The 13,597-nt window shown below is 39.5% G+C and overlaps 1 protein-coding gene across 1 annotated transcript in view; it reads left to right on the top strand.

Annotated features, from left to right (window-relative positions):
• poe (E3 ubiquitin-protein ligase-like protein poe) overlaps positions 1 to 13,597 on the top strand; it is an 849,790-nt gene that overhangs the window by 574,330 nt on the left and 261,863 nt on the right. The window lies entirely within an intron of this gene.

Below are 13,597 nucleotides of genomic sequence, written 5' to 3' on the forward strand. Positions count from 1 at the left end.
TAACCTTTCCGCATCCTCCGTATTTGGTGGTGACGGGCTCGAACCCCGGTCTAATCAAGAAGCGTGTGCTATGCACTGCTTCTCCTTCCCACCTGGCTACGGAGGCACCGCAAATTTTATTGTAATAGGTATTGTAAAATGGTTTGTTGCACTTAATAAAGTAACTCAAAGAATTTCTTATCATACAACTGCACTTTAGTATACCTCCACATGGGCATCTTTGATAGTACAGAGAATGTCAAGATGGTAGACAACTTCATTCTAAGTGTTTTGAAGCATCTCTTGAGAAGTGGAAGTGACTGCCTTTTCAGTGTAATCTTTTTTTTTTTTTAACTCTGTGACATTAACTGTTTCTTGCCTACACCTTTCCTTTATGTAGCCCCCATTCAAAGAAATCCATAGGTATGATATCCAGATAACGAGGGGGCCATGGAATGGGACCATCCTGGCTGTTCCATCAGTTAGGAAATTTTTTATTGAGGAAATCAAACACATGCAAGCTCTAGTGTGGTACTTCCTCACCTTGCTGATAGAACACGTGTGGCTACATAAATAATAGATGATATAGATGAACAGTGCACTGTTGAGTCAGTTTGGTGTGACATAAGCACTGCGAAAGCAAAAATAAGAGTAGGAGTGTGTTATAGGCCTAATGACTCGAATGAGTACAGTGAACAATTATACAGAGAAATAGAGTGGGCCAGTCAATCAGAATGTCTTATAATGGGGGATTTTAACTTCCCAGATATTGATTGGAACTTGTGGATTTGTCACTCACACACTAGTCAGACTTTTGTGGATTTATTGGATGATTGTTTTCTGCAGCAGCATGTTCAAGAGGCAACCAGAGAGAGTAATACTTTTGATCTGGTTATCAGCAGTGATCATTCTTGTATTAAGAATTTGCAGATAAAGGAACCACTAGGTGGCAGTGATCACAGTGTACTGATGTGGGATTTACTTAAAGATATAATTACCACGGGGGTAAAGGAAAGGGTTTTTGCTTCCGTAAAGGTGAGAACAGTGGTCTCAGAAAGTTTTTAAATTCTGTACAGTGGGATAAACTGACGATGTTACCAACAGTAAATTCTAAGTGGGAAGCATTCAAGGAATTAATCGTGGATGCTACTAAAAGTTTTATACCTATTAAGAAATATTGTTCAAGGTTTAGGCCTAAATGATTATCAAATGAACTAATGAGACTCATAACAGAGAAGAAAAATGCATGGGATGCATATAAATTATCAAGCGACTCAGAAGCCTATGGCAGATATAAGCTAGTCTGTAATCAGGTCACAAAGGAGGTTAGGCAGGCGAAGGCAGATTACGGGAAATCCTTGGCAAAAGATGCTAATAAAAACAGCAAGGATAAACTCTAAAAGGAAGGGGATAAATCTGATTGGTCCACTTGACATCGATGGTTCGACTGTTGATGATCCTGCTCAGATAGCAAGCAAACTGAATGAGTATTTTGCATCTACATTCACACGTGAGGAGTTATTAAGGTTTGAAAATGGCTGAAGGTTATCAAATTGTAGCAGGATACTTAATGATTTTGTAATAACTGAGAGCAAAGTGGAGGAGAAATTGTTGAAGTTAAACATAAGAAAAGCACCTGGGGTGGATGGGATCTATCCAATTATATTAAAGGAGGCAGCAAAGCAACTAAGCAAACCCTTAGCCATAATTATGAGAGCATCCTTGGACTCAGGGGAGGTTCCCACGGACTGAAGATGTGCAAATGTATCCCCAATTCACAAAGGGGGATCGAAGGGTGACACGAGTAATTACAGACCAGTTGGTTTAACTTCTGTTCCGGGTAAAATAATGGAGTTACTGGTTAAAGATGCATTGCAGGATCATCTAGACAAGACTGCAGCAATAATTCAGACACAGCAGCATGGTTTGCTAAGGGAAAGTCTTGTCTGACAAATTTGATTGGTTATTATGATGTGGTTACAAAGGAACTGGATGCAAAATATAATTTTGATATCATATATTTGGATTTCAGGAAAGCTTTTGACACTGTTGCGCATGAAAGATTACTGTACAAATTGGAGCAGAATGGTATTAAGGGTAAGTTGCTACAATGGATAAAAGGATGGTTAAGTGCGAGAAGACAGAGGATGGTAATCAATGGGTGCTGCTCTTCGTGGACTAATGTTATTAGTGGAGTCCCACGGGGTTCGGTGTTGTATCCACTGTTGTTTTGTATATTTATCAATGATATTGATGAAGGTATATCAGGCTTAGTGTCGAAGTTTGCAGATGACACAAAGGTATGCAGGGTTGTTAATGACAGTAATGGCAGTGTGCTACTGCAACAGGATCTAGATAATTTGGGCAGATGGGCTAAGAAGTGGCAACTGAAGTTTAACCTTGACAAATGCAAAGTACTGCATATGGGTAGAAGGAACCCTAGAGAAACGTACCAACTGTGTGGTACTACACTTAAGGTGGTAGAAAATGAAAAAGACCTGGGAGTAATTGTGCAGGCAGATATGAAGTTTTCTGAGCAATGCAGACAGGCTGCCAGGGCAGATCATGGGATTTTGTCAATGATATATAGGAATTTTGTTAGCAGGGAAAAGGTGATTGTCCCTCTGTATAAGGCAATGGTCAGGCCACGCCTTGAGTACTGCGTACAGGTCTGGAGGCCTCATTTTAGGAAGGATGTAGATTTTCTTGAGCATGTACAGAGAACAAGATTGGTGAGGGGAATGAAGGGATCCTCTTACCAAGAGAGGCTTAAGTTCTGCAAATTGCAATGGCTGGAGGCTAGGCACCTGCACGGTGATCTGATTGATTGAGGTGTATAAGGCTTTGAATGGGTTGAGCACGCTGAATTCTGATGGGATCCTTCCACTTGTTCAGATTACGAACCTAAGGGGGCATAAATTCAAATTAAGACAAGACAGATGTAGAATAGATGTGCGGAAATTTGCCTTTAGCCAGCGGGTCGTTAATTGCTGGAACAAACTTCCATCTATCGTTGTAAGTTGATAGGTTGAATAAATTTAAGGAGTAACTGGACTGGCATTTGGAGGGAATGGTGTGATTTTTTTTTTTTTTTTTTTTGGCTGATGCTGCATAAGCTCATACACTTGCTTTCTTGCATCACATGCCACTACTACTACTACTAACATATCTTCCAGCTGAGATGCAGCAAATTCCTCTTGTTGTGGTTTGTTGTGAGGCTTAATTTCATTGTTGATTTGCACTGTAAGTATAAAGGTTCAATCTCTTGCGAACCACCTTGTGAAGTTGTTTGTGGTATTCGCAGCTACAGGCTTGCCCAGCAGATAGATTTTATAGGACTGCAGGTAAACACATCCTGAATTTCTGAAAGTTTATCTGCAGATACAAAAGGCCTACTTCCTTTCTGGTGCAGCATCCTACCAGTTCCTTGAAACTTTCAACCATTGCTCATTGATTGTTCCATTAGTGAATCTTTCTGGAACTCCCACTGAAATCAACTCCTTACAGTCTCAGGAGATTTGGTATCCACAGCCCCAATGCACACACTGCTTTCTCCTGCACTGTCACCATTTTAAGGCTGTACTATCACAATGCTTGCTGGGATCAAGGCTGCCAACAGCATGAAAAAAAAAACTCAGTTGCTTTGATAAGGCAAACCATTTTAAGATGCCTATCACAACAAAATTTTAATCAATCTTCAGAATCAGGTGAATAATTTATAGATGCCTTATAACTTGCCACTACTTTGCATGTAACACGAATGTCGATTTTTCTTTTAATATGCAATTTTTTTTTTTTTTTTTTTTTTTTTTTTTTTGTTCTCACATTAATATGAAAATTCACGTATAGTGTAATCAGAAATCTGTGAATTAGGGTTGTATGAAGTTAAATTTAGATCACCAGTTCTAATGCTTTTTTTTTATTATTATTATTATTGCTCATATTATTTCTCCCTGATTGGGGGTTTCCACCTTGTGACGGGTATTGCTACCAAGTACACAGGGTGGTTGTTGTTATGTCTGGTGTTACTGTTGGTCAAGGAACTCTCTGACTATCCTTCAGGTGTTCAGGTTTGCGACTTTCTGGAATTCCTTGTAGGTGTTTGCTGGGAGACCTATTGCTGTTATGTAGGGTCTTTGGCACCATACCTGTGGTTGACACGATGATTGGGATGGTCGTTACTGGTTGCATATGCCACGTTTCTTTGATCTCCTGTCTTAGGTTTGTATACCTCCTGATTTTTTCCCCATGGGTTTTCTGCAGGTTGCCAGTGTTGGGTACCGCTATGTCAATCAGATAGGTAGCCCTTTCCTTCTTGTCCACAAGAGTTATGTTCTGTCTTTTGTGCGGGATTGTCCTATCCATTATTATGGTGGGTTCCCAGTACAGCTTGTGGATTTGGGTCTCTAGTACTACCTGGGGTTCGTACTTATAGTACGGTACACTTTCTTCATTCAGCTGGTATTTCCTTGCTAACATCTGATGTATTATCCTGTCTACCTGGTCATGTCTATGAGTGCACTCAGTCTGGGTGATCACTTTGCATCCCGTGGTGATGTGTTGGATCGTTTCTGAGGTCAGATTGCATCGTCAACATGTGTCATCGGACACTCTGGGCTGCTTGGTGATGTATTTTCTATAGTTCCCGGTGTTGATTACCTGGTCTTGGATGGCGAGCCATACGTTGGAAGCAATTTTATATATGTCATCTTGATGGAGATCATTGTAGTGTCTGCCATGGAGTGTCTTCTCTGCCCACCTTTCTAGCTTCGTTTGGGCCTCCTGGTTGGGAGGGGACTCCTAGCTTAGGTTGAGTGGGGTATACTGCTTGTCTTTCTTCCTTATGGCCTGGTGGAGTGCTGCTGTATGTTTCTGACAGTAATCCTTCAGGTTATCAATCACTGTCTGATTTCCACGACTGATTTTGGGTAGTGTTGGCAGCTCTTGGTCATCATTGTTCTTGTCTTTCTCATGATATCCTCCAGCTCAGTGTTAGTCCAATCTATGATCCCAAAGGAGTATGTTAGCACTGGGGCTGCATAGGTGTTTATGGCTTTAACTGTGTTCCTTCCATTCAGCTTTGCTTTCAGCAGGCTTCTGAGTCTCTGATGGTATTTTGTGGTCAGGCAGGCAGACTTTAATTTCCTTGTACTGTTTCTGCATCATCCCCAAGTATTTGAAGGCCTCTCCCTCTGCCATGGCTTTGATCTCTTTACCAGTGTGCAGCTGGTAGTTTCGGTTGACCAATTTTCCCTGGTGCAATCCGTGTGTCTTGCATTTATCTAGACCAAATTCCATCCTAATATCATTGTTGAATTCTTCGGTGATCAGGAGTAGTTGCTGGAGGTGCTTCTCGGTTCCTGAGTAGAGCTTGATGTCATCCATGTACATCAGTTGGGTCAGGGTGTACAGGTTCTTCCTTCCTGCTTTGCAGTTATATCTGTACTTGCTACTGTTGAGCATGGTGGATAGTGGGTTAAGTGCTAGACAGACCCACAGTGGATTCGTGGCATCTCCCTGAAAGATTCCTTTCCTGATGGGAATTGGCCTGGTTGTGATGTTTTCAACCTTAATGGCAGTACTCCATTTCGCCATCGTTTCTCCTAAGAAGTTTGTCACTATTGGATTTACCTTGTAGATCTTCAGGGTCTCTATTAGCCAGCTATGAGGTACAGAGTCGAAGGTCGTGCGGTAATCGATGTAGGCTGTGTACATGTTGCGCTGCTTCTTATAGGCTTGCTCCATAACTGCGCATCTATGGTTAATTGCTCCTTACATCCTTTACTAAGCTGCTTGCATCCTTTCTGCTGTTCGGCCATTGTGTTCTGGCTCTCGAAGTGGTCTGATGTCTTCCTAGTTATGCAGCTGCTCAGGATCTTGTACATTGTTGGGAGGCAGGTGATTGGCCTATATTTCGCCGGGTTTCTTGTACCTTCATTTTTAGGCTTTCAGATATGTGATTCCTTGAGTGAGAAACTTCAGGATTATCTCTGGGTGCCTTATCATTCAGGTGCCTGTGTGTGCAAGTGAGCTTCTTGTACCAGTACCTCTGGAAATCACTAAAAGAATATCATCAGTTAAATTCCCTCAGAAAGAAAAGTTTTTGCAGCTCTAAAAATACTACCCATGGGATTCTCTTAAAAGTATTCCTATACAGGGCACCACCTTTCTTCTTATAAAATGGCTGAATCAACTGAAAACAGAGTCGGCATCCAAACTTGTTAGAATATCTTCTCACTCCAAACCTTGGTTCAAATTCCACCTGAAACCATACTTTTAGCATTAGCATTAGTTGAGGCATATGATGCAAGAAAGAAAACTTGTAGAGCATCAGCCGAAAAAAAAAAAAAAAAAAAACCTTCCCATTTCACACATCCGATCACTGCAAATGTTTGTCTAGTTCAGTCTTAAATTTATTTAAGCTATCAACTTCCACAACAACAGATGGAAGTCTGTTCCAGCAATCAACTACCCACTGGCTAAAGGCAAACTTCCACACATCTATTCTGCAACTGCCTTTCCTCAATTTGAATCTATGCCCCCTCAGGTTCTTAATCTGAGCAAGTGGAAGTATTCCATCAGCATTGAGCCTGCTCAGACCATTCGAGGCTTTGTACACCTCAATCAGATCACCCTGCAGGCACCCAGTCTCCAGACGCTGCAACTTACAGAACCTAAGCCCTTCCTGGCAAGAGAACCCCTTTGTTCCTCTCACCAATCCTGTTGCCCTTCTCTGTACTCATTCTAGAAACTCTACACCCTTCCTAAAATGAGGCCTCCAGACCTGTACGCAATATTCAAGGTGTGGCCTGACCATTGCCTTATATAAGCAAAAATATACGTGCATGGACATGTTTAAACTTTTGTGTGCTTAAGTCTTTTAACCGAAAAATGGATCAAAATAACAGAATCAAGTCTATATTTTTTCAGAAGAATTATTATTTTTTTGAATTTTTTGAAAATAAGGGATAAAAAAAATAATATCTTTAAAATAAGTACTGCAATCTTTTAAGAAAAGCCGAAGTATTGGTATAATCCATAGTGAATTTAAAAACATGCAAAAGTTTTTTCTAGACCAAAAAAAAAAAAGAAAGAAGAAAAAATCAGCATCTGTTAGATGCTGCACCAACATTTATGTTAAAAGATTTGAATTGCCAATTCTGGGTTAAAAAGACAATGTTGTTTAAAGCCACATTCTGTCTATTGTAATAGCTGAAAAGGAACATGTAAAGCAAAAAAAAATAAAAAATAAAAAACCACGCCTGAATCCTGTCAAGAATCCTTGCAATAGAAGGAATGGGACCTACTGCACCCCTAAAAGTTTGATGGGAGGGGGTCCAACAATTCTGTTCTAAATCACTACAAACATGCTCCATTGAATCTCCCTTGTTTTCTGATTGAAAGAAATTAGAAGAATCCTGGACAATCTTGATGCAAAACTCCAAAGTTACCCAAGGACCTGATCTGTTCTTTCACCCATTCTTTGCCTCCTGTATATTAAAGACACCTCTCAATGATTGGAAATTCTGACGATTGCTTTAATAATGATAGTATACTATGTTCCATTTTCCTCTTTGATGAATTCTTATCTGCACAAACAGCTACAACTTCTTAAAATACAAACAAGTATTTAAACCAATACATTAAATGCTGATCCCTAGGTAATTCTCTAAATTTTTTTCCCCAGGTGGGAAGATTTAGCTTCAATTTATCTAAAATCTAGTCCTGTATTTATTTTTGCAAGAAAGCTTGCTGCACCAATGCTCATTTTCTTCAACATGCAGATGTCTTTTGCATAAGTATATCATAAATATTGCCATTAGTACAAATATATCCATCAGATAGTCAATATCTGTTCACAGTTCAGCTCTAGTTCAGCTCACAGTAAGCAAAAATACCACAGACAGTGGAAGTAATATGGCACTTCATCAGCACACATAAAATATAAAAAGAGCAGAGCTGTTTCAACTCAAAAAAATTCAGTCATACAAAAGTTGTTATGTCCACGCTAAAGCACAATAAAAGAGCACTTTCTACAAAAACAACAGCTACCTTACAGCATAAACTAGTTTTTGAATGGATAAGATGCACTATGGAAACAAGCAGATCCAACATTTTCATTGAAGGTATACAAAACAGATTTATAGCATTTAATTCTTATGAACAAGCAGACAAAGTGCAACATGATGTGTCTCCGGATCAAGCCCTGCTAATTAACCAACTTGTGAGCAAGAATGCAGTTCAGCGTGCAGTTAACCAAATACGCCCTGATAGTAGTGAAGATTCTGACGGCATCCCTGGTTTTATTATTAGATTGTCCAGCATATACATTATTGATTCGTTAGTGCATATCATTTCCAGGTGCATTTGCCAGCCATTCCTTCCAAGACAGTGGAAAACTTTCAGGATTATGCTGATTCCTAAAAAAGCTTGCAGAAATAACCATCCCTGCCATCGACCAATTGCTGTTTTGTCAATAATTACTAAAATTATTGAAAAAATCATGCTCCCATATCTTCAACATGCAATCTTCACTAATGCACCTGTCAATATGCATTTTGGTCCTAGAGGGCACTCCACAACAAGCCTAGCTGACACCATTGTACGCATCCAAACTGCGTTTCAAGATAAGGCACAATGTGACGTATTTTATTTTGACATCAAAGGTGCTTTCGACAACATAGATCTCAAAAAAGCTTTTCAAATTCTAAAAAATCATTTTCCCGTTGATACAATGATTATTTCCTATCTTCAATACAGCCTAAATTGCAGACTTCTCCTCTTCCCCACTAGTACTGACAATATTCTCGTCACAACCTCAACAGGCATTCCCCAAGGAGCCGTTCTCTCCAGTACTATATTTTCAGCATCTCTTCAACCACTTCTTCAAGAAAATCCAAATCTACTGGCATATGCAGATGATTTAAAGTTATTTATAATCTCCAAAGCCAGTGGTGATATTCGCAAAGTTATCAGTGATGCGAATTCACAGATTTATGAAATCATCAAGTACCTGCAAGAACTCAATCTGACTATAAATGCAAGCAAATCTGTTCAAATTACTTATTCCCTTCAGTAACAACCCAACCACATAGAAATAAAAATTTCAGCTGTCCCAATCCTAAATGTTTATGCTCACAAAGACCTTGGAGTTGTTTTTGATAAAAATCTCTCCTTTAATGCCCACTATTTATATGTTGCTCAAAAAATTCAAAAAGCAAAATGGTTAATCAAACAAGAAACATCAGCGATTTAAGACAAAAAACAGTCATTAAGCATGTTCAAAGATGCATCTTTCCCATTCTGTCCTATGCTTCCGAAATCTGGTCTGGTGCTCCTCAAGTAACCGTCAAGAAATTCCTTGCCCTAGAATATTGGGTTCTTAGATGGCTCAATAGTAAGCTTTTGTTTTCCCCATACAATATCCAGGCAACAGCTTTATAAAAACCTAAAAACAAAGCCTCTGCAACAGATGATCAACGAGTCTGGAGTCATGCTTCTTGCAAAGTTAATCACCTCTGCATGCAATTCACCAAACATAGCCAATATAATAGCTGCCCCCAACAGGGAAAATTCAAGAAACCAGCGATTCAAATCCAATCTCTCCAGGCTCAAACAAATGGACAGAATGTTCCCCAATGCATCCCTTCACCTCATAAATCATCACAACATTGATTGCAACAGGTTAATCAACTCTGGAGTCAGATCTCCGATGAAATGAAGAAAAGTAATCCAACCCAGTAATTGCAACTGAAAGCCAAATGTCCTGTTCTGCAATTTTTTTTTTAAATTCATAACTAAAATTCCTAGTCATTGTTAATATCTATATAAAATCTGCTATGTACATATACTCGATTATTTTATGTCATTTCCTTTGTATTTTTACCTGCCCCTAGCCATGTGCTGTGATGGATGGGCTTGCTGTATTTGCAATAAATGAATATTAATTTATTTATTTATTATTTATTTAAAACTTTTATTTATTTTCTTTAACCTGGCACGAAACAAGCAGGACATGGGGGTGGCCTTTAAAAATATCTGCTGTGCATTCATTGTTAATTAATGATTAAAATTCTGAATTTTTTTTTTTTTTTTTTTTTTTCTGTTTTCCTAAATATAGTCAAACTTTTATTCATGATATTCTGGAAGGGAAAAAGTTGTTTGCCTGAAATTAATGCAAAAGAACCTGTCAGATTCTGCACTACTGTTTACTTTTTTTTTTCCTTTCACTTTAACTTGCCAGTTTCAGTTTCATTATCTCTTAAACAACATGTTGCTTACACATACCTTGAAATTGGGGCATTGGCTGATGTGAGATGGAGCATATAATGTGGAAAGCATTTCCTTTTAAATTTAACGGTTGTACAAAATGTGTTTATCCTTATTTCTTTGTTTTTCATCACATTAATATGGATGCAAAGGTAACTTTGAAATTTCACACTCTTAAGTTCTCTGTGCTGGAAAATAGAAGGGAAATTTCATGTTTGTGTTTTGACTGGAACTGGTATTTATATATACAGTCAGTCCTTGTATAGCACGATAGGTGTGTTCCTAGAAACCCTCGTGCAATATAAACAACAGGCCCTATGGGAAAAATAGGGTTAGGTGCCGACCACACAAGATTGACACACATTTGTAACCAAAACATTACCAAACACAATAAATAATCGTAATATAAAATATTGCTAATGCTTTTGCTTCTATCGTAAGCAAACTTGTTTTTTGTTTGATTTTCTATCCAAACAGATGACAGCCGTTCCATCTCTTCCAATTCTTTGTGTCTTAATCTAATGGATTTTAATTACACTTTGAGTTGTTCCTGCTATGAAAGTTGTTATTTTCTCTGCATTCTTTGTAATTCTCCGCGTTGCCTCATTTAGGTCTGTAGCACATGCAATATCACATGGTCTTTCATTTCGCTCTAAGCGTTTCACAATTTCATATTTTTTCTTTATCAACAGAGACGGACTGGCCATAAGCCTTACCGGGGAAACCCTGGTGGGCCGGAGGCCGGTGTGATTTTGGCCATAAACGCTAGTATGACGCCACTATAAATTTTTCCTGGTAAGAATTTTTGATCCAGTCCGCCTCTGTTTATCTTCACCAGGACGCTTCCTTTTCACACCTTTTAAGTATTTTACTCATTTTTAGGGAATAAAGCAGAATTACAAAATGAGGAGGCACACTTGATACACATAAACAAAGCTGCACGCATGTAGCAACTGAATAAACAACACTGTAAAGGCAGAGATACACTATTAACACCTCACATTTTACTAAAGTACATTTCTGGGGGTTACTACAATAAAAACAATTTCCAGTTGCGTTTCTGCTAGTGGAATCTGCTATAAACTGGTAGTTATTTATGTTTGTTATTTGGTTTTTAGGAGCATTAGCAACTAAGGCCATATTGCTCGAGGGATATGCAGTGGTCATTCCCTGACCTTTCCGCATCCTCCGTATTTGGTGGTGACAGGCTGGAACCCCGGTCTAATCAAGAAGCGTGTGCTACGCACTGCTGCTCCTGCCCACCTGGCTACGGAGGCGCCATAAACTGGTAGTAAACTCGATCTTTTTTTTTTTTTATGAGAACCCCAAACACGAGAGGTATTAGAACCTATAGTACTTAGTACCGTGCTTGGGTTTGAGGTTAAGAAGACGAAAGAAGATATTTGTTGACATTGGACTTGAACTTCTGTAGATTGTAATTTTCAGGAAATACGTATGAAGGAAGGTTGTTCCAGAAAACAGCAGTTGAATGAATAAATGAGGAAGATGAAAAGTTGGTTCTGTGGGTTTGAAGTTGGACAGTAAATGGATGTTGGCTGGTGGCGACACGTGTTCGGACTGTTTTGAAAGAGAGAGCAGGAATTATAGAAGCCAATTCCAAAGAACAGTGCCCATGGAAGTATCTGTAGAAGAGGCATGCAGCAGAAACAGTGCGTCTATGAGAAAGCGAGTGGAGAGACTCTGTTAGAGATGAATCATTAATTAACCTAACTGCCCTCTTCTGAATGGAATCAAGAAGCCGGAGAGAGGTTTTGGGGGCACCACCCCAGATATGGGAACAATATTCCATGGCAGGGCGAATTTGCGATTTATACAGAGTGAGAAGCTGTTTGGAAGAAAAGTAACGCCGAGAGCGAAAGAGAAAACCAAGTTTTTTAGATGCAGAGGAAGCAATATTTGTAATGTGCTTGTGCCAAGAGAGATTAGAAGTCAGGGTAATCCCCAAAAGAGATATATCATTTTGCCTAGAAATCGGAGTGTCACTAAAGATAAGCATAGGAGTAGAAGAATCCTTTTTGCGAGATATAAGACAAGACTGAGTTTTAGAAGGGTTGAAATCAACTAAGTTGTCTTTGCCCCACTAGACAATTACCTGAAGATCGGCATTTAAGGAATTGGTAGCAGATTTTTGAGAAGTTGAAGCTGATTGAGCAGGACAAGGTTTCTCAAAATGGAAAGTTGAATGCAATGTGCTATCATCGGCAAAACTATGGACAGGATTTCCAGTCAATGGAAGAAGGTCATTGATATACAAGAGGAAAAGAGTGGGGGAAAGAACTGAACCTTGGGGGACACCGGCATTAGTGGAGAAGTTAGAAGACAGAGAGCCATCTACCATCACCCTCAGTGAGCGATCAGAGAGAAAACTGGATAACCAATTACTAAAAACAGTTGGCAAACCATAAGATGGAAGCTTGTTTAGAAGACCTTTATGCCAAACACGATCAAAAGCCTTTGAGATGTCAAGAGCAACTACTTCTGTTTCACCGAACCTTTCCATTGAATTAGTCCATAAATGGGTAGCCGACCGGGCTAGCCGGGTGAGTAAAGTGCCTGCCTAGCAACCCAAAGGTCGCGGGTTCGAATCCCGCCTCGGACATGGATCAAAGTACTGCAAAAAACCTTGGGAGGTGCATTATGGCCACAGAAGCCGATGCGCCAACAACTACCAAAAAAAAAATAATAAAATAAAATAAATGGGTAACATAAGCCAGAATATCTCCAGTGGATCGACACTGACGGAATCCATACTGGTGATCGTTGATCAGACGGAAGGTTTCTAGGTAGTTTAAGAGTTGGCGGTTAATTGATTTCTCCATTACTTTAGAAAGAGTAGAAGTAATTGCAATGGGACGATAATTGGATGGGAGGGATTTGTCAGCCTTTTTAGGAACTGGCTGGATATGAGCAAATTTCCAAGCAGAAGGAAAAACACCTTTGGAATAAGAAAGTGAAAAAAGGTGGCAAAGAATAGGAGTAAGTTCAGGAGCACAGGTATTGAGAACAAGTGGAGAAATACCATCAGGACCTGGAGCTTTCTTAGCATCAAGATTCATCAAAATCCTTCTGATATCCTTTTGACGGAAGACCACAGGAGGCATTGAATGGAGCGTGTTGGGAATGGTGGGAGGTGTTTTACCAAGATCATTAATACATGAGCTGGAAGAAAAATGGGATGCTAGCAGGTCAGCTTTATCCTTGGCTGAAGTGGCAACAGAACCATCTGGTTTGGAGAGAGGTGGGAGCAAAGATGGGCTAAAGTTGCGGCCAATAGCTTTGGCAAGAGACCAGAATGCTCGGCTACCATTAGGGCAAGAAGCAAGTTTTC

The sequence above is a fragment of the Mastigoproctus giganteus genome, chromosome 14 (genome assembly GCF_048544385.1).
Source record: "Mastigoproctus giganteus isolate SK-2022 chromosome 14, ASM4854438v1, whole genome shotgun sequence".
Taxonomy (NCBI): domain Eukaryota; kingdom Metazoa; phylum Arthropoda; class Arachnida; order Uropygi; family Thelyphonidae; genus Mastigoproctus; species Mastigoproctus giganteus.